General features: G+C 50.0%; 1 protein-coding gene and 1 long non-coding RNA gene across 3 annotated transcripts in view; one reads left to right on the top strand and one right to left on the bottom strand.

Annotated features, from left to right (window-relative positions):
* Positions 1–21,725, top strand: part of Slit1 (slit guidance ligand 1) — a 147,609-nt gene that overhangs the window by 32,607 nt on the left and 93,277 nt on the right.
* On the bottom strand, positions 8,366–11,245 carry LOC134485238 (uncharacterized). Its single transcript, XR_015653365.1, has 3 exons — positions 10,524–11,245; positions 9,466–10,036; positions 8,366–8,907 (listed from the first exon to the last, which is right to left on the bottom strand). It is a non-coding gene; the product is annotated as an uncharacterized LOC134485238 (long non-coding RNA).

Genomic DNA, 21,725 nt, shown 5'->3' with positions numbered 1-21,725 from the left:
TGGTGTGTGTGCGCGCGTGTGCGTGTGTGTGTGTGTGTGTGTGTGTGTGTGTGTGTGTGTGTGTGTGATGTGGGTCCCCATACTGAGGTATGCATGTGGAGTTCGGGGACAACTGAGGAGTCAGTTTCTCCTTCCGTATGGTTCTGGGAATTGAACTTAGGTTCTCAAATTTGTGCAGCTCAGGGAGTACTTTTAGTCTCCTTACGAGTGCAGTCATCTCTCGCACCTTAGCTTATCCTTTTTTAAACAGGGTCTCCTTGAGTAGCAGAGGCTGGCCTCAAACTCATGATCCTCCTGCTTATCTTCCCTAGCACTGGGGTGTAACGGATGCCACGTCTAGCATTTTCTTTTTCTTCACATTTTAATGAGACAATTTGTAACTTGTTAGTATTCATGACTCTTGTGAGATGACGATGGCTGAGAGCCAGTTTTCCCATGGTGCCTTGTCACAGTTTAATGGATCTGGAGCCACGGTTTTCTTCAAGGATGTCAACTCCATTCACTTTCTTTCCCTGGTTAAGATCTGCCTGTGCTCTAGAAATGTTTTTATTAGCATACATCAATTATACATAATGATGGGTTTCATTATGACGTTTTCATAAAATACATGATGTATTTTGATCATCTTCCCAGCCCGTTGCCCGTATTCTTGTTTGCCCCGGCCCACTCCTGCTAGTTCTGCATCCTTCTTACCCAGCTCCGCTTCTGTTTTTAAGTCTTTTAAACAAAATATGATCACGAGTTCAGCGTGCAAGTATCCCATTGAGAATTTATGCATCTAGATTTATTAAAGCAATTATTATATAATCTTTTGTGTATCTATTTAGTTTGAGTATCAAGGTGATGACTAGCTATGAAAACGAGTTTGGAAGCATTCTTTCAGTGTCTATTTTATGGAAAAATTTGAAAAGGATTGGTGCTGATTTTTTTTTTTTTTAAGCCCTGATACAATCCCTCAACGAAACTTTCTGAGTTGAGATTTAAATACTTTATTTTGCTTACAAAATTGCAGGGTGTGTGTGTGTGTGTGTGTGTGTGTGTTCATACTTGTGAGTGCAAGTGTGCATACACAATAAAAATGCCTTTATTGGTCTGTGCAGATGTGAGAGGACAATCGTGGTATCAGTCCATGCTTCTCACTTTGTTGTGGCAGGGTGTCTTGTGTGACTTCATTTCCTGTTGTCTTACAGCAACAGGGCTTGCAGACATGTGCTGTCATGGCTGGCTTTTGCATGCATCCTCTGGTCCTCTTAGTGCAACAAGCACTATTTACTGGGCCATCTCCCAGGCCCCATTGACATTTTAGTTGGGAGATTTTTAATTCCTGCTTCAATATGGTTGGCTTGTTATAGACCTGTCTAAATTTTTTTTTAAAAATCCCATCTTGGTTTAGCGTTGGCAGGTCCTATACACTGGCAAAGTGTCATTTTCTTTTGGATTTTAATGGAATGTAATTTTAAGGCTTGTCCTTATGATGTTTTGAATTTTTTGGTGTCTGTTGTAATGTCTCTATTTTCATTTCCAATTTCATTAATCTTCTTGTTCTCTATTTCTCTTTTGGTCGATTTGCCTAAGGGTTTCATCAATTCTTTGTAATTTTTTTTTGGTTTCTACTTCAACAATTTCATTATTTATGTCTAATGTTCCTTGGCTTGTACATGGCATTATTAAGTTGTTTATTTTCAATTTTTTTGTTTTTTTTGTTGTTTTTTTTGTTTTTTTTTTTTGTTCTTTTTTTTTCAGAGCTGGGGACTGAACCCAGAGCCTTGCGCTTCCTAGGCAAGCGCTCTACCACTGAGCTAAATCCCCAACCCCCAATTTTTTTGTTTTAATACATTTAAAAGTTTACTTTCATTTTGTGTATGTATATGCACGTGTGTGTGTTTGTGTGTCTGTGTATGTGTGTGTCTATGTGCGTATGTATGTGCACATGTGTGTGTGTGTGCACGTGTGTATATGTGTATGTATGTGCACGTATGTTAGCACATGAATGCCACTGCATGTGTGTGGAGATCAGAGGGCCAACTTTAGGCACTGGTCTCAGGCCTGGGATAAACTCAGGTATTAGGATTTGGCAGCAAGCACCTTTATCCACCAAACTCCAGTCTTTTGTTGTAGGTGCTCTTGGTATGAACTTCCTTCCCCTTTAGTCTGCTTCAGTTGTATCCCACAGATTTTGGTATGCTATGTCTTCATTTTCTTTTAATTCTAAGATTTCTTCATTCAGTGGTGTGTTGTTTGATCTCTGTGAATTTGTGGATTATTTTTTCTTCTTCTGGTTTTGCTTGCTGTTGATCTCATGGTCAGTAGAATGCAAGAAGTGATTTCGTTTTTCCTGTGTTTTATGTCCTGATGCAGGATTTGCTTTAGAGAAAGCACAGGGCTGCTGAGACTGTGTATCCTGCAGCGCTGGGCTGGGATGCGTCACAAAGCATTCCATCTGTTAAGTTCATCTGATAGGACGCCGTTAGCGCGGTGCGTCTCTGTTTCGTTGCTGCGCTGCCCCCATGATGACCGGGTTAGGGTTGATCTGTGACTTTCTTTGTGACAGGCTTGCTTTAGGAACAGGATTCACCTGTGCCGTGTGTGTGTTTGGCCCTGTAATGCCCCTTGGATCATTCCCCAGTCAGCGTGAAATGACTTTCTTTCTCTCTCCTGACTAGTGCTTCCTTGAAGTCTATTTTGTCAGCCCTTAAAGGAACTGAAGCAAACACACCCAGAGGACAGTGCCAGGCACCCGGATCTGTGTTTTGTCGTGTGTGTCTGTGCCCTGGAGGAGGGTGGCAAACATGGGGAGCCACCTGGAGAGCCTTTCACATGGGGTATGCTCTCGGGCCTGGGGGTGTTTGGAGTGAGGAGAAGGAAACGCTAATGAAGCTGTGAGCCATTTCAAAGCCTTGTGAAGAGTTTTTTCCGAGGATGGGGGAACCGAGGATGGGGGAACTGACTTGTTCCGGAAGCTGAGCACAGTGGGCAGGAGGTTTGGGGAAGCATTTTTTTGTTCGGAAGCGCATGGGACAGGCTTCCTGAACCCTGAGGGTGCTCCCTGACATGGTGGTGGGCTGCCCACTCCTTCCTCTTCCCCAGAAGAGAACAAGCATCAGCTTTGTCCATTTCTGTCAGGATGCATGCAGAAGACCTGGAACCCGGGCATGATAGCTTTGGGGTGTTCACGACCACAGCCGTTTAGCAAGGGGAGCATTTGGGAACAGAGCATGGCCTCCCTCCGATCATGCTGTGAAACTGGCAGGTGAGCCAAGCATGAAATTCCCCTGACCCAAGACTCTGAGTTGGGAGCCGCTCTCCAGCAAGGTGGCTCTAACGAACTGCTGAACAAAAATATTTACCAGACCCTGGATTCTGTCTCACGTTTGAGAGTCAGAGCTGACACAAGACCAATGAATCAGTTTGAGAATTGGACAGGAGGTGTGGCTTCCTCAGGAGTAGTGCTTAGTTGCCTGGCCCCGCCCACTTGTCTCCCTGCACCTTGACTCATTCCCCTTTTGGAGTTGACACCCTTGCTTTTAGGAGCCTGGTTTCTGCTCCCTGGGATCTTCCAACAAAAGCACTTCTGTAGCAGACCTCAGAGGCCAAGCAGGAAGGGGTTAGGAGAGAAAGTTATTGACGGAATACCAATAAGGAAGGGTGTTCTTACAGAACCAGGGGCTTCAGGCAACTCTGGGGCCCACTTACACTGTCCAAACAGAGCAGAGGGTCCCCGCATGGGGTTTGCTTTGCAAAAGGCTCCCGGGCTTGCAGCAGGAGGGAGGATGGGAGGTAAGGAGGGACTATCTTACACTGAGAAGTTTAAGTTGCATCTCTGGTTGGGGAGGGGCTGGCCGGGTGCTGCAAGGCCAACAAAGAGATAGTGTGGGCTGGCGACAGTTAGGGGGACACATGGCAACTAATGGGGTAGTAATGGGCGGGGAGGTAACCTGGGAAAAGCTGGTACAAGGAAAACTGGAGCATAAATTTTGGTGTTGTGACATCCCCCTTGGCAAGGAGACAGGCACCGCTGTCACCGTCCCCAAGGCCAAAGCCAGAGAAGTAGTGACTCCTGGGGATGTGGCCAGGATGAGCGATGGCCTGAGGGTGAGAATCCACTCTGCTCTGCCTTGCTCAAGGAATGGGGGCTAGCAGAGGCGGGGGGGGGGGGATAAATGCCAGGCACAAAGGTAAAGATGCGGGGTGGGAAGGAGTCTCACCTCACCACTGCAAGGCTGTGCTAATCTGGGGCATCCCTGTGTGTATCCATGGGGACTCACGCTGTGCTCCTACGATAGGAGCCTGAAGATAGAGAAGCCCAGTAGCTCTGCGTGCCACTTCCACAAAGACCCTTTGAACATGTCGCCTCCCAAAGCGGGGGACAGTATTTATTGCCTGGGGGCTTTTGGAGGAAGCCATTTCACAGTTTGTATTTGGACTTTTATGGCTTCCGTGGGGTTCCCCAGACAACCCCAGGCGTCCTGGAGTCCAGAACAGTGAGCATGCTTGTCAGTGAAGGCTTGGGTTCTGTCGGTTACACACCAACTGTCTTTTCTTTTTTTGATCAAGTTAATAATACTCTTTAAAAACACAACAACAAGAAGAAACTTTTTATTTATGTGTCTTTGTTCATTTATCTGTCTTCTTCAGAGCCCTTAGGAATGTTTAAGAAAGAAGAGACAGATCCCTCCCCCGCCACATAACTGATGGGGGCACTGTGGACCCCTCCTCCAAGGCTCTGGACCATGGTGTGAATCCTTAATGCGACCCCCAGTTGGTGTTTGCAAAGTAGCAGCTGGCCTTAGAGCCCGGAGGACTTCCAGTTTCCCGTGGTGAACATCCCTGGGCTATGGGAATTCTCTGCTTAATCTTAGCTGGAAGGCGGTGGGGATGGGAATTCTTGAGTCGACCCCCAGCCTGCTGCGGGCTGAGAGGTAGCCCACCCCACTTTGTAGGGGCCAGACCTCTGCCTCTGGATGGATGGTGGATTCACTCACCCAGCTAACGTAGTACCAGCCTGCCGCGTGCGGTCATTTGTCGGGCACGGGTATGAGGAGGAATTAGGCAAGGCCTTGGGTTTAGGCGGAGTTAGCCGTAGCTTCTTGATGTTTCTCATTTCCCAAGGGGGTGGTTTAAGCTGCGAGGGTTTGATGACTGGTTTATAGCCAGCCTTTTGCCTCCCAGTACCCATGAAATGGGGTTGGGGTGGTGGTGGGGGAATATGAAGGAAAATGAGTAGACGTGAAGGGCCGTTATTTCACAAGGACAGACGCACACACATTGGCCTCACAGCTGTGCCAACGTCCCCCACTGCCATCCATCTTCTCCTGACTGGGTCATATTGAATTCAGCACCCGAGGACCTGGACATCTTACTGCTTGAGAGGCGACTGGAAAACAGGAGCCAGTTTCCTACGTGTCACACCTTCCTTTACAGGAAGCAAAGGACAAGAAATCATTCTGGGGCAGGTTCTTACAGTAAACGGTGTAAGCAAGAGCTGGAACACGTTTATTGATGGTTTTTAATGGCATCTTTCAGAGCCAGCAGGCCTTAGCATGAAAACAACCTCGGTTTTCCCCTCAGGGGTGGCAGTGGGTCATTTGAACACTCACCACAGACCTTAGTGACTGTCCCCTGGGCTCCCGCCAGTGTGTCCTTTGCAGATTGGCATCATCTATTGCTGGTGGAAGCGACTGTGAGGCTCTGCAGTGTATTTCCAGAGGAACGAGTGAGCCATTTACATGGTGAAGCCACAGGCAGCTTCTTCCGTTTGGATGCTGTCTTCTCTGGCACTGCTGGAATGACTTTAATCCAGGGACAGACGGGATATGGGAAGTAAGACTCCACTTTAGAGCTGGCTGTTCCTCTACTTAACCTGGGGCAAAACCACCAACTTGGTTTTCTTTGCTTTTGAAAGTCTTTGTGTGTGTGTGTGTGTGTGTGTGTGTGTGTGTGTGTGTGTGTGTGTTAGGGGGTATGATGTGTGTGAGCATGTGTGTGTGTGTATTGCAGGGGGTATAATGTGTGAGCATGGATCTGTGTGTATGTGTGTGTGTGTGTGTGTGTGTGTGTGTGTGTGTTAGGGGGGTATGATTTGTGTGAGCATGTGTATGGTATGTGTGTGTTGGGGAGGTATGATGTGTGAGCATGGATCTCTGCGTGTGTGTGTGTGTGTGTGTATGTGTGTGTGCGTGTATGTGTTAGGGGGGTATGATTTGTGTGAGCATATGTATGGTGTGTGTGTGTATGTGTGTGTGTGTGTGTGTGTGTGTGTGTGTGTGTGTGTGTGTAGGCATGTAAACCATGGCTCAAGAATGGAGGTCAGAGGGTAATCTCAAACCTGAGTCCTTGCCTTCCACCTTTACTTCCTACTGATACAAAGGAAAGGGGTTTCATTATGACCTTTCCATACACATGTCTGTGTTTGCGTGTATGCATGCATATACATGTGCATGTATACAACCGTGTGTATATGTATGTACGTGTGTATGTACAGAAGTGTATATGTATGTAGGTGTGTATGTACAGAAGTATGTATGTACAGTGTATCTACACAAACATGTGCAAACACATATACATATATACCCCCAATCTTCTTTCTTCTTTTTTCCTTTCTGCATCCTTGATATTACTCCCCTTTTCCATTCATACTTTTAACCTTTCACCTTGTTGGAAGTCTCTTCTCCCCCTCTTGGCTTATCAGGCTCGCTGATCTTTAAGCTTCCAGAACTCTCCTCTGTGCCTCCCATCTCACTGTTGGAGTGCTGGGATGACAGGGTATGCTACCACACTTAGTAAAGTACCTGGCTTTTACCTGCGTTCTGGGGACCCAGACTTGCTTGCTTGCTCCCCAATCACTTTACCCACTGAGCTATCTTCCCAGCCAGAGACTCAACTTTCTCATCTGGATAAAGGGTTTAATAATCCTAGTCCAGTTCCGTTAAGACGATGAGGGCAAAAAGACCATTTGGGAAATACTAAGCTTATATGTTTCCTGGTGTTTAGTTCAAGTTCTTCCATCTATATATGGAAGATACATACATACATACATACATGCACACATACATATATACACACATGCATACATACATATATACATACATGCATGCATACATATATACACACATGCATACATACATATATACATACATACATGCATGCATGCATGCATGCATACATACATACATACATACATACATACATACATACATACGGAGAGAGATAGAGAAGTTCAATTTCTGTTATCCAGTTACTAGTGCTGAGCAAAGTTTTCCAAAAGCATTCTTATGATTTACAAGTTAAAAAAAAAAGAAAACCAGACAGAACCAAGGAACTCGAATGCCTGGCTAAGACTGCAGGAATTCAGTCTGGCTAGCAAGTGTAAAGATTGTTCTCAGTAAGAGGAAAATGAGGTACAAAATGTCCCTTTCCAAAGTGTTCCTGTTTGTATCTTGTGTTCCTGACTGGGGATAACAGGAAGACTTGGTTTTTCTTCATTGTTAAAACTAACCTCTTCTCCCCTTCTCTCTCCTCTCCCCTCCTTCCCCTTCCTCCCCCTTCTTCCCTCCTCCTGCTCATCACCATCACCATGCTTATCCCCCCTCTCCTCCTCCTCCCCCCTCCTCTTCCTCTTCCTCCTCCTCCTCCTCCTCCTCCTCCTCCTCCTCCTCCTCCTCCTCCTCCTTCTCCACCATCACCATCCCACCACCACCATCATCAGAATCAGTCAGAGACAGTGTTCTGCAGCCCAGGCTGGCTTCACACAGACGAGGATGCAGGATGTCCACTTCTTCAATGCAGACGAGGGTGACCTTGAACTTTGGATCCTCCTGCCTTTGCCTCCAGGCAGCTGCTTTTATCCAGTGCTGAGGATCCAGGGCTCGGTGCCTGCACTCTACCAACTGAGCTGTACCCCAGCCCTGGAGAGCATTACTTTTAGAGAAATTAAAATGAAAAAGTGCTTTTCGTGCTGACAAGAGGGCTGAACCTAAGCCAGCAAAGGGTCCTTTTTTTCTCCATTTGAGCTCACTGCAGAGTGACTGGGTTGAGGTCCAAGTGGAAGGGTGCCGGGCTGTCTGGCTCACTACCCCACAGCATCAGTCTTTGTTGAGGGGAACACTTGGCAGTTATCTACTTTGACGCTAACACGGAAGACTCATCCCAGCTCAATCTGCTCCGACCCAGTCCCCATTGTTACCATCATCTCTTTCCCAGAGGGGACAGAGGTTGAGAAGCATCCCCTGTGCCCCACCACCTGCTCCATAGTGTGTCTCATCAAACTCTGGAGTTAGGGACTTGATAGATGGAAAGATTTCTCTGATTTTGCAGTCTTGCAGTGGGGACCAAATCATGGTGTGCTCGGTAAAGAGCCCAGCAGGGATGCTTTGTCCTTATTTTTATTTAAAGGGTTACACACACCCCATACCGAGAGAGAGAGAGAGAGAGAGAGAGAGAGAGAGAGAGAGAGAGAGAGAGAGAGAGAGAGAGAGAGAGAAGCCTAAAGCTTTTGTTTAGTTTTCTTTGATCTGAAGATCCCATTTCCGTGACTCCATCGCCTCTGACTCTCGCTCTCTGCCCCCTCTTCCCTGATTCCCGAGCCTGGAAAGGCAGAAGCTCGTGATGCAGGCGTCCCACTTGGTGCTGAACATTCTCAAGTCTCTTTTCTCTGGTCTCTTTTCTCTGCACCTTGTTAGGCTGTGGGTCTCTGGGTTTATCAACATCTAGTACTCATGGAGGCTTCTCTGATGAAGCTGGAGAGGTGCTAATCTGTGGCTGTAGTGGTCAGTCACCAGGATTTGGTTTACTAAGTGCGTCCACTCAGCAGAAGAATCGTAGGAGGCTCTCTCCTGGGTCCCATGGCCTGTGACCGGATAACAATGCCAGGTATACATTTCGCCAAGACTTTAATCCAACCATAGAAATCTTTAAAGTAAGGACAGAGCATATTGAATTGAGCGTGATATGGTGACTCACACTTGTAATCTCAGCATTAGGTGACCAGAGATAGGATTATTATACGTTCACCATAGAGCCTAGGCTGTATAGTGAGTTCCAGGCTAACTCCACTCCAGTCCCAACTTACCCATTACCTCAATACTTTCTTGAACTCAGGAGTTGTGCCCAGACACTCCTGGATCCCACCCATCTGTCCTGTCTTCTTCTAAGTGAAGTCAGTCAGCAGCTATAATGGCTCCTGGATGCATGTGCAGAACTCCAAGCCCTCCAGTGCAGGCAGAGTGCCTCAGCATTCATTCATTCATTCATACACTTGTTCGTTCGTTCGTTCACTCATTCATTCTCTCTTGCTCTCACTCCGTGTCTCTCCCAGGTATGACCTTCCTCTTCCTCTATCTTCCCCCTCTTCTCTCCTGCTTTTCTTCAGTGCTGGGGATTGAACCCAATGCCTTGCACATGCTAAGTAAGGGCTCTGCCCCTCCCCTACATCCCCGGAGCTCACACTTCATTCGTAACAAGACTTACAGTTATTTCTACAGCCGTCTCACCCACATCTTGAGGATTAGTGCTGAAGAGAGGATCTCTGTCTCCTGAGCTGATAGAAAATTTGGGTCAGAAGCTACTGAAGTGGGAGAGTTTTATTTGAACCTCAGGTGGCCACTCATGCAGGGCTGCACCCTGTCAGCAGGAGCAGGGGGAACACACATGCACTTCTTCCCAGACAGTACCGAAGCTGAGCTTAGCGAGTGCTGGGAGGACTGCACCCAGGGTAGGGGACTTCTTGAGGGCCACCCCTCTCAGAGCACCCCTCTGCTTACTGCTAAGTCAGGTTGGTGGCAGCTGGCTTTGTCCCCTCTTTTGCAGCACCCTTGGCTCACTGGCATCTTCTGGCTGCGGTCTTTGTGCTAGGCCATTGTCTCTGTGTATGACTTTAAATTAGGTTTGTTCCTTTGGACTGGGTACCATCTGTCCTTTCAGCCTCGGCTCCTGTACCCCACTCAGCAGGGAAACATTCTATGACCTTGACCTTGAGAGTCTCCAGTGACCCAGCACCTCATCTTCAGAATACCAGCCACAACCTTTCTTTCCTTCCTCCCTAGTGGGTGATGGGGGGTAAATACAGAGTTTCAGGCTAAAGAAAACAACTATTGCTCCAAAATTCAGTGAATGAGTGTTTTAGAAATTTTCTTGTGTATTTTTTTTTTAAAAAAAAAAAGATAAGCAGGACTTGGGTGGATTTAAAACAGCAGAAGCCGGGGGGAGGGTTGGGAGGGGAACACCCATAAGGAAGGGGAGGGGGGAGGGGGATGTTTGCCCGGAAACCGGGAAAGGGAATAACACTCGAAATGTATATAAGAAATACTCAAGTTAATAAAAAAACAAAACAAAACAAAACAAAACAAAAAAAAACAGCAGAAGCCAAGGGTATAGGTGAGGCTCAGAGATGGAGTAAGTGTGCTAAGTGTGTTTGAGACCCTGGGGTGAATCCCAGCACCAATCAAATAGCCACTGGATTCCACACGCAGGAAGGCAGGGGTCATCCTACCAATAGCAAAGTTCACAGCATGTTAGTGTTCTGTTACCTCTGCTGAGCCCTATGCAGGGGTCCTTTATGGGAACCTGGGAGCTGGGACTCACACCCATGAAGTTCATCCTTCGTGGCCTCCACAGCGTGAAGAGGTATGATGAGAGGCTCAGTCAGCTTGGGAACCTCCTTGGTCTGGTCTTGGCTTTGCCAAGGATAGAAGTGTTACTCCAATGCAGAATGATGCTCTGCACACTGAAGCCCGGGGTGCACATGGTTTCCACTAACCTTCCTGGCAGGTTTGGACAGGCTGCTATCCCCATTCAGAGGTGGGAGCGTGCAGATGCCAGAGGGATGACTTGTCCCCAGCTTGCTGTGACAACATCACTGACTATGCGAGAGTGGCAGAAACCTGTGTCCCCCTCCTCTTCTCTAGAACCACATCGCCAAACTGAGGGGCCTGCCCAGAGAGCAGTACAGTGGCCAAAGGTGACCACAGAGGCCACTGGAAGAGTGTATTCCTTGAATTGGCGCTGGGGGAGAAGGTGCTGACCTGAGCCTAGGTGGAGGGAAGTCTGTTAGGGATGAGAGAGGCTGTGAGTCAGGTCAGGATGACCTTCATTCAGTAAAGAGACGGGTGACTAAGCCCCACGTGGAGGGATTTCTTTGACTTTTGGCTACGATGTGGCAATGACAAGGAGGTGGCTGGGCCCCTGTGCCTCAGTGGCTTGCATTCTACTCTAGACCCTGCCTGCATGGTGGAAAGCCCCCATCCTACCCAGGGGCACAGAGAAAAGGCTGCCCTTTCCCAAACTCTGTGTGCTTTTCCCAGGGGCCATTGTTCCTGGTTGCCAGGAGACCAGGGCCTTCAGGTGTCACCCTGGAGACTGGGGCCTGGGTATTTGGGTTTAGGTCAGGCACAATAATGGCTGCAGAATGAGATGGCATCCCCAGGACCTCCTCAGTCATTTGTCACACAGTTCTGGTTCCCAATGACTGTGTGGACCTAGGGGATGAGGGAGGAGGTAGGCGGGGGCTGGTGGGCTGAGGGGCACAAGATGGGGGGCTGGCTAATAGTCCTCCCCCTGGAGTAGAACAAACACACCTCTTAGGAAACAGGAAGTGAGGCTGTCCCAATATCTGAGTCCCAGAAGCCTGGATCTGACCAAAATTCAGGATGGCCAATGGAGGTTAGGACTGAGGGTGTTCTAGACACCAGACAATGAGGGTCCACGAAGAATCCGACCACTTCCTAGGATGCTCCACAGTTGGCCAGGCAGCTCAAGGGCATGGCCAGAGTAAAAAAAAAATCCTTTAATTTGACTATAACAAGGACGAGGGCACCAAGGAAGGGGTTCAGACAACTTGGGCTGGTGCTGGGGTGGGGGGGGGTCACATTTTAGCTGCCCCAGGAAATGTGCAGAGCCTTCCTTCATGGCCTCCAGCACAGTGCCTCCTCTGTCTGACTCTGAGCTTGTAGACCTGTGCTGCTGTTTGCAAAGCAGCCCTCTCTCCGTTCTGATTATGGTTTAGGATTTTTATATCATGATAACATAAACTTCACCGGCTAAGCCGTTTAAGATATACAGGGCTGCAGTGCTAAGCGTCTTCACGCTGCTAGACCACCAATCTACATTTTTTCACTTCATAAAACTGGATCTTCACACCCATCAAGCAGTAGCTCCCCCACCAACCCCCTTTCTCCACCCCTAGCAACAGCTGTCTGTAAACTGACTACTTTGGGACTGCAGATGAATGGAATCAAGTAGTGTTCCTTCCCCTCCCTCCTCCCCTCCCTCCCTCCTCCTCTCTCCCTGCTCCTCCCCTTCCCTCCCTCCTCCCCCTCCCTCTTCCTCCCTCCTTCCCTCCCCCCTTCCTTTTGCACAACCCTCTCCAGGGCCATTCACTATAACATGTGTCAGAGTTGCCTTGCTTTCTATGGGTTGAGCAATGTCCCGTTACTGGCAGAGTAGACACTGTGTACCTGTTGATCTGTGTTGGGCATAGGGGGCTTCTGCCCTTCACTCTTGTGGGGTGATGGTGCGTATCTCAGCCCATTTCCAGGCTCACTGGGACTTACTCTCTGACCCCAGACATGAGCCTATGGGGTTATCTTTGCCCCTCATCTGAGCTCTTGAGAGACCTGGCCTGGAGGCGGACAGAGTGACTCATTTTGTGCCTACCAAAGACTTTCTTTTCATCTGCTTCCTTCTGCTCGGCAGCTGGCTGTTCTCTGGAGATCTTAATTTAGGCCGGGAAGGGGGTGGGTGAGGAACTGAGCGTGCTGGTCCAGCTGGTGCTGGGGGTTTGGGCAGCTTAACAGAGCTCAGCATCTCAGAGGCACAGGACTCCCAGTGTGCTCAGGCAGATGGCGCTGGCAGGCTTAGAGGCTAGGGGCATCCAGGAGGTGGTGGGATGTACCATGACGAACAGGGGGTGGGCTGGGGTGGCGGTGAGGGAAGATGGGCTTGGGGACGCAATGAGGGACACTGACATGGACATTTTAGAGTCACAGGTTAGGCTTCAGGGATGAGTCGAGGAGCAGACACCAGTGGGAATGACTGCCTACCGAATTACTAAGCTGCATGGAGTCAAAGTGGAGCTTGGCTAGATGAAGAAGACGCAGACTTCAGCTGTAAGATGATGGCCAGAGAGTCTGTTGTGGGGCAGCTCTGGCCTGAAGCTTACGCGCAGAACCCTGAGGACCCATAGGGATGAGAGCTGTGTGGTGTCTGGAGAAGCATCGTCTCCAACATTAAAGTGTTTTCACCACACTGGGGGGAGGGGGTCAGGAACCAAGTTGCTAGGGAGCCTCACCGGTTTTGCCTGGAAACTGGACTCACCTGTTTTTTCAGGGTTCAGGGTGCTGAGGCTGGCAGAGTGACACCTCAGTTAATAGTGCCAGGAGCTGGAACTTGGAGGGAAACAAGTTTGACAGTCTAAGGCCTGAGGAAGCAGCCTGCAGCCAAGGAGCTAACTGGAGCCAAGCCCCGGAGCATCACTGGAACTGGAGAGTTGGGGGAGGTGGACAGCAACATGATTAGAAACAGCTCCATATACTCTCTATGTGACAATTAAAGGCATGTGCAAGAGACTGCGCCGAGTCCTGGCCCCAGCTCTGTCATTTGCAAGATGTTACAACCCTGAGCAGGTCTCCTGCCCTCTTTTGGCCTCAGTGTGCTCACCTAGAATACAAAGATGCCCTTGCTTCATACACTGCTCATTGGAAAGAAACAGCAAGTTACAGGGTGACAAATGGGCTAGGATGTTTGGCTACCCTTTGGGGACTTGGAAAAGTCACCTCTTCCAGAGGGCAGACCCTCAGTAGCACCTTGTTCCCGGTAGGGTGGTAACAGTACTCATACAAGCTGGTGCATACAGCATTAACTGCCCACTATGGTTGGCAGAAGCGTGGTCTGGCGTGTCTGGAACTGCTGGCCCACGGTAAGGTGGCAAACCTTCTGCAAAGTCTTGGTCACATCCTCTCAGGCCCCGAAAACTGCTGTTTTCCTATGGAATGGGTTTGAATTAGCTTCTCCGGGCAGCCTATCTTGGGATAAGAGACTGGTAAAAGCCATTGGTATGGCTTGTAAAGGTCATCAAACAGCTCTTCTGGCCAGGGGTGCCCACGGCAAAGTAAAGACTGTTTCTGGCTGGAAGGCCCACAGGGTAGATGGAAGCTCGGACTGGAAAGGGAGGGATTTCTACGGCCCTTGCTCTGGTCCTCATCAACCCTCTTTGGTGTCTTTGCCACATTGGGTAGAACCCAGCATGGCCCCCATCTTCTTTGAGATAAGGTTTTAGATATAACCCGATTCACAAGTACCACATCCCCGGAGAAATGGAAAGTTCCAGAAACATCTGAGAGAAGCTCACAGAGCATCCAGTCATCCAAGTCTCATGTTCCCAAGTATGTGGAGTCAGAAAAACAGTTCAAGAGAAAGTGGGGGGGGGGGCTGGGGATTTAGCTCAGTGGTAGAGCGCTTACCTAGGAAGCGCAAGGCCCTGGGTTCGGTCCCCAGCTCCGAAAAAAAGAACCAAAAAAAAAAAGAGAAAGTGGGGGCGGGGACCACAGAGGGCTCTTGAATGAGTGACCTAGGTAGTACCTAGGGATACTGCAGAAATTTTCTGGATGGTTCCATCCCTCAGAACCTATCCACATTCACCCTTCATTATTTGTGATGTTTCCAATGGCCATTATTCGTCTTTTCGAGGTGCACGTGTATGTAGATAGTGTGTATGAATATCTTCATGCTAGGCAAGCACTTTGCCTCTGAGCCCCACCCAGCTCCACCATCCTAAGCCTTTCAAGTGTGCAGCGAATGGCACAGGCAGTCTCCCATGGCTGTGCAACCACCCACTGCCCGTCCACAGAACACTCGCCTCCCCAAACTGCAATTCTGTATCTGCTGGAGAACAAATACCTCTTTGTCTCCCTCCACCAGCCCGTGGTGGCCACCACCTGCTTCCTCTCTAGGATTCTGACTTTAGGCACTGTGATCGAGTGGGGACCTGCAGTGTGTGTCCCTTGGTTATTGACTTGCTTCACTCTGGTGTCCTCTAGGTTCCTGGTTGCTCCATCTGTCAGACTTTTCTTCGTTTTTTTTTTTTTTTCTTTCTTTTTTTTTTTTTCTTTTCTTTTTTTCGGAGCTGGGGACCGAACCCAGGGCCTTGCGCTTCCTAGGCAAGCGCTCTACCACTGAGCTAAATCCCCAGCCCCCTTTTCTTCATTTTAAAGGATAAACGGTGTTCTATCCAGTCACGGGTGGAGCCCGGGTTTTGTGCCTCCGGTGACTTGCTTGTATCGATGCTCTGAACACGGACAAGCCAGGGCCTCCTCGAGTCTGTTTCCTCTCTTTCAAGTGCACACCCAGAAGTGAATTGCCGAATGATATGGCAATTCTATGTTTAAGTTCTGAGGGACCAACTGCCAGACTGCGCCAGACACTGTCTGCTTCATGAGCCAGACTTTTATATAAATATATCCGTGCTTATCATAGGATTTAGAGATGCCCTTCCCCGGCCTCCGCAGGGCGCTGTCCCAAGTGTCTCCTTCCTCTGACCCTGGCTCCTGTCTCTGTCAACTGCCATATGACCCTGGGGTGTGCATCCCACTTGGACTCTAGGAGCCATGCCTGGAGGGTAGGGCATGGAGGAGTCTGGGGTCTGGGGGCAGCGGTGTCTAGTTTCTGACAAGGGACTTATCAGGGCACAGATGGAGCTGGGTCTGTCTCTGCAATGAAGCTCTTATCTATTGTCAGCTCAGGATGGCCACACTTCCGGCCTCACACCTGACAAGGTGAGGGCAGATAACTCCACTCAGGACCCGCCTGCTATGGAGGGTGGAGACAGCAGGGCCACATCTTGTCGATGGAGATCTTGGGGTGAGGGGAGGACAGAGTGGGTGGTCTCTCGGACACCGCCTTTTCCCCTCACCAAGTCAGCTACTCACAGGGCTGGTGAGTGTGACTTCGTGCTGCCCTTTGGGCTCATTTTCTTTCAGGACAAGCCACGTGGTCACCCGGCTCACCCCCACTGTCTGCAACCAGGGAACACGGGCATCTGTGGGGACCGACTGAGAGCCAGGTGCTACATACGCTCAGCACACCAGGGAATGACGGACTAGCATTGGTTTCTCTGTGTCCCCAAGGGCATCCGCATGAGTAGAGAAGCCAGGGTAGAATGGTGATGGCTGCAGCCCAGGCCCTCAGACTATCCTTCTCCTCAGCCACGGATCTGACAAAATGAAAGGCTAACTTTTATCTTTTCTCTTGGTTTTTTTTCCCCCCTCTTACTTTCAGGGCATATATTTCAGGAGCAGGGAAGAAATGCGATTTATAGCTCTTCCTGCTGTCAGAAGGCTGGAGGGATTAGCCGCTGCTGGGTGTAATCCTGAGCAAATGGTTTTCACCCTCAGGCAGGAGCTGGTGGAGCTGATATTTATCACCACAAACCTGTCCTCTCCATCCTGCCTCTGTACAATCGAGAAGCCTCCCCCCAGAGTCCAGCTGGGCATCTTCTGTCTCTTAGCAACTGCCTCCAGCCAGGGCTCTGGGCTCCGGGCGCGCCTTTCTGTGGATCCTACACACATGATGTGTGGTGAGGGCGTGAGACAGGAGGGCATATTAGCCCTGGATCTGGAGGGAGGAGGAGCAGGCAGAAGGGAGCGAGTGGGGTGTCCACTGGTGGATGTATGCCCAGCACTTTACTGAAGAGGAAAGTGATTGCAGGGGGGCGGTGGGGAGCAGGGCTGCATGCCAGGTGAGTGATAACAGTTGTGCTTTTCCCGCTGGGCCCATCTCCGTGATTACACACATTTGCTCAAAAGGTTTGTTTCTCCAATGCGATGAAGAGCCCCCCCTGGGTCTCTCTGGCGAGGCTTTACTCTGAGGGGTGAGCAGAGCTTGGTGAAGGGGTAATAAGGACCAGGGATGGAAGGGGAGGTACAAGCTGTCACTGTTATACCTGAGAGAGCTGGATGGGAGAGAACCTGACCACGCAGGAAAGGTGGGAACAGGATGCCCAGGGAAGCCAGAAGTGTTCGGTCTGCTGGATATGATTCTCTGTGAGCCCCCTTGGCTTGCCTGTTGAGGAGAGGTGGGAATGGCATCTGTCTTGAGCCATTGCTTTGTGTGTGGATTTCTAAGGGATCACTCTTTGTACCTGAAGTGAACTAGGACATTCCTGAGAAGGTCTAACCTGAGTCTTGATTTTGCAGATGAGGAAACTGAGGTGAACACAGTGAGAGGAATTCCTCGGAGCCCCAGCAGGGAGGGAGCAGAGATGAGTGTTGGATAGATACCTAGTTCCCACTGCCATGCTTCCTTATTAGGCTGGGGTCCTCCCTGCTCAATGGAGGGCACCAATAACATAACACTGTGTGAGCATGATCTGTGAAGTTCCAGGGTGTGGTCATCCGCTCTACCAAACAGGGCTTCCACACAGGAGGAGCCAAGAGCCTGCTGGGCTCAGCTCTGTACCTGAGAGCAGGGTTTCTGAGGGGACCCTGGCTGGCCAGGCTGCTCTGTACACCAAGGTCTGATCAGATCACAGAGGGAACCCAAGCCTGCCTCTTACAGGGACTGGATGCTGTATCGTTAAGCATCTTGCCTTGTCCCTGGGTTCGGTCCCCAGCTCCGAAAAATAGAACCAAAAAAAAAAAAAAGCATCTTGCCTTGTAAGGCTGTCCTAACTCACAGTGCGTGGTTGGATAGCCTTTTCCTCCCTTCTTTCTTCTAAACTACAGGGCAGGGCTGATGGAGCTGGTTAATCTGGACCAGTATGGGAATGTCAGACTGATGATCAATTCAAACAACCTCTAAAGCCCGAGAAGGCACTAAAGGTCCAGTGTTGGGCAGGAAGTTGGATGTGAGACAGTGTGAGCATCCCCTTGTTAGGAGTTTGAGGACACTTGTGCTCCTTTTTGGTTTCTCTGTCCATTTGGATACTTACTTTCCTATGGCTTCTCTTTCTGAAGCTCAGAGAGGGTGAACCAATGACCTTAGGTCACACAGTAGGTAAGTGGCAGAGCTGGGACTAGAACCCACCTCTGTCACTCCTTCTCTACTGATCTCGCTGTATGCTCACCCCACAGGCTGGAAGGGGCAGACCTGAGAGGTGAAGGGCCTTATGCTGGGAACACCAGTGGCCCTGAGTAGAATGAGAGAGGTGCCTTTGAAAATGCTCCCAAAGCTCAGGCCTCTTGGGTTGCAACTTGATATTGAAAGTACTTCCAGGTCACAGGGTTGGAGAAATGGCTCAGTTGGTTAACAAGGTTAGTCAGACTGGTAAACTCTGAGGTTCACCATCTCAATGAAAACAAAAAAGGAAACGAATATTCCTAGTATCAACCCCAGCCCGCAACATGTGTACTCACGCATGCTCCCAAACACACACACACACACACACACACACACACACACACAGAGAGAGAGAGAGAGAGAACGAGAGAGAGAGAGAACGAGAGAGAGAGAGAGAGAGAGAGAGAGAGAGAGAGAGAGAGAGAGATGCTAAAAAATGCTGCCAGATCTTGTTTCTCTCTGAGACATTGTGAGGTGTAAGCAGACATTTTCTGGGGATTGGGACTGTCCCTCCCCAGCCCTGCCCACCCAAGAATATACTGCAGACACACTTTGTAGCTGTGAACCACTAAGAAGACATGAAGTCCTCCATATTGGAGCAGCAAGGCCTGAGGACGAGACCAGGCTGACAGACCCCCATCCTGGAGCCCCGTCTCCAGAATTGCCCACAGATGTCCTAGGCCTCTCCTGCCTTGCCTGCTCGTAATTGGGCATTGAGCGTGTGTCATTTAAGCTCTTCGGGGACAAAAGCTTCTGTGAATGTCATGCCTTTTTGTTTAGAGTATTTAAAAATTGATAAAGGCTGTGTGTACTCATTAGGGAGCCACATGTGCCAGAGGGCAGCAGTGGGAAGCCGGGCCCTGTGGATGCTTCCTGAGGTGGAGCTTTGCTGAGTTTGCATTGGTCTCCCCGGAGTCTGCTCGAGTGAGAGGCTTTCCGTTGACTCAGGCAGCGGCTGCAGCAGCAGCAGAATCTGCTGACAGAGGTCCCGAGATCCTCTGGGTTTCGTCCTGCCCTGACACCAGGGGAGGGGACTCTCTGGCTCAGGGTCTTTGCCTCTGGCCTTGGTGACTTGTGTTTCCTTTGCTGTCTGCTGCCTCCACAGAAGTGTGGGTCCCTCGCTGAACGTCTCTGCCTCACAGTGTGTCTGGAACAGGGCACAGCGAGTGGGTAGTCAGGATGCTGCCTAGGTACCTTATGCTCCTGGACCACACGGCCAAGTGACAAATGTTGGTGGTGACTGGCCTTCCCCTCTGCTGTGGATGGACTCTGAGCTCTTTACTCCTCGTCACTTTGGAGCGACCTGTTTGACAGTGGCTAGCAGATGGGGGAGAGAGGTGGTGGGAGAAGCTGTTCTAGGCCCCTTTCAATGTGGATGGGCCTTGGCTCCCAGGCTGGGTCCTTTGGAGAGGAGGAAGGAGGAAGTGAGGGGTTCTGGGAGGGCAGAACAGCTCTGCCATGTGGGACAGTCTGCAGTTCCCCGCACTCTCATTTCTTCATTTTTGAAGTAAGGACAGAACGCTTGCACCAGAGAGCTGCATTTGAATTCCTCAAAGGCTGGGCAAAGTTGTGGTGCAGAGCTGGCCTCAACAGACACAGTCCGGTCTCCTTCTTGAACTAATGGCTGTTGCATGTATCACAAGGACAGAGGTGAGGTGCCAGGAGATGCTAGAGGGCCATTGCTTGAAGCAGACATGGATGACATAGATTCTAGGAGAGAGGGAGTGGTAGCACAGACTCAGAGATGGTCTGAGGAAGCAGAGTAGAGGCTGCTCTAGGGCCGACCTCCTAGGCCAGAGCAGCTCCTAGGCAAGGACACCATGAGGTTGTTGTTGACCCTTAGCAATGAATGGCCCTGAGGATTCCAGAGACATTGGTGTCTCTGAGGTCCTTGTGTATCTTTGTGCCCAGTTCTATCTAGATTTTCAGAAGCTCCCCTGTCTTGGGAATTTGTGTGTGTGCATGCATCTCTCTCTCTCTCTCTCTCTCTCTCTCTCTCTCTCTCTCTCTCTCTCTCTCTCTTTCATTCCTCCTCTGGGCCATTTCTCTGTCCTGTGGGTCTCGGTTGAAACAAATCCTTCCTTTATCCATTTCTGGGTTAGATGGTGCCCCTCCACTGTATCCTCTTGATGCCTTGGTCTCACCTCTGTATCAGGATGTGTGGTCGGTCCCATGATATGGTATCCTCAGGGTTTCTCAACCCTTCCTAACCAGGTGACCTTGAGCAATGGTTCAGCCACTCTGTACCAACTGTCGCCTGACAAAGTGAGTGTGGTAAGTCCTGCAGGCACATGTCTTGGGAGCCCTTTCTTAGGGTTAGGGGTGACAATCTAGGTATCAATTGGTCATCAAGTAGCTAACTTCCATGTACCGAGCAGGCAGGACAGCTCTGAGGTCTACCTGTGTCTCAAGGGCCAGGCAGGAAATGGAACTTGAGTAAGACCCACACTTGGAGTGGTCCATCATGGAGACCTTGCTACTGCACACTGTACTCAGCCTGAGAATTTTCTGTGCACTCAGGACTTAGGTACAAATCTTGCTGTGTTCCTTAAAGTTGCTTTATGATTTTGGATATGTTTCTTCCCTGTATAAGCTTCAGTTTCTGCCTCTGCAGACTGGGTTGATGATAATGACCTCATAGAGCCGCTGAAGGCTTAAATAAGAGATGAGCGTGACCAGCCTCTACCCAAGATGTGGCTCGCAGGGTGCTTTGTAAGACCCTGGGAAGGGAAAGCCAGTGGAATTTGCATGTGATTGAGGCATGACAATCCCAAGACCCTTGGGGACAAACCCACACATACTGGTGGGGAGACTTCAGGTCTAAAGAGAGGAGGGGTGAGCTGAGTGCCTTTGGCATGGCTTCGCAGGGACACAACGCTTACTGTGTAATTACAAAACAGCACACATGGAAATGAAAACCTGTGTCCAGATGGCGGGCCTTCCGCGCCGTTGAGAGGCAGAACTAATGAACTTAACAAATCACTGATAATTAATTTTCAGAAGCCAAAGGAAGCCCCGGAGTGATGAATGGATCTACAGGAGGTGAGAGCAAAGCACAGCCAACTGCCAGCCAGAGCAAGGTGTGCGCGGGTGCCATTTCCAGGCTGGACCCAAGCTGACGTGGCCAGAGAGGCTGTCAGGCAGCACAGGCAGTGGTGAACAGCGCTGGCCAAGTCGACAAAGCCCTCCCGCCGAGGGGTGGGGAGATAGCACTTTGCTTGGATCAGATAGCATCCCTGAGGGGGTGACAGGCATGGAATAAGGGTCCTCACCCAGTGGCTTGATGGAGCCTTCTCCTCCGTCTGATGGAGACTTGAGCCTAGGCAGTGCCACAGCTTCAGCACCTCCCGCCCAGCGTCACACAGAATGAATGGCTCTCTAGGTGGCACCACTCACCGTGGCAAGCACTGAGGCTGAGGGCACTGCCTGTTGTTGCATTGGGCTGGAGTCGGTGGATCGGAGTTGGGAGGGCACAGACTGTGGTGCGGGCTTCCTGATAACACAATGTCTGGCAGCAGATGTTGAGGCAGGCAGTGAGCCTCGTGTGCTTGGCAGCTGCCCCTCCCCCTAGGCCTGCCTTCTTTTTCCACTGTGTTGCAGAGCGTGCCCGGCCTGGCACACTGGACAGCAGGGGACCAAGTTCCTAGGGCTTCCTCAGCCTTTGTGGCTGGAGATTCTAT

This window comes from Rattus norvegicus, chromosome 1 (assembly GCF_021556685.1).
Source record: "Rattus norvegicus strain SHRSP/BbbUtx chromosome 1, alternate assembly SHRSP_T2T, whole genome shotgun sequence".
Lineage (NCBI taxonomy): Eukaryota > Metazoa > Chordata > Mammalia > Rodentia > Muridae > Rattus > Rattus norvegicus.
Note: the sequence above shows the minus strand (reverse complement) of the source record. Positions and strands in the feature narration are given on the sequence as shown.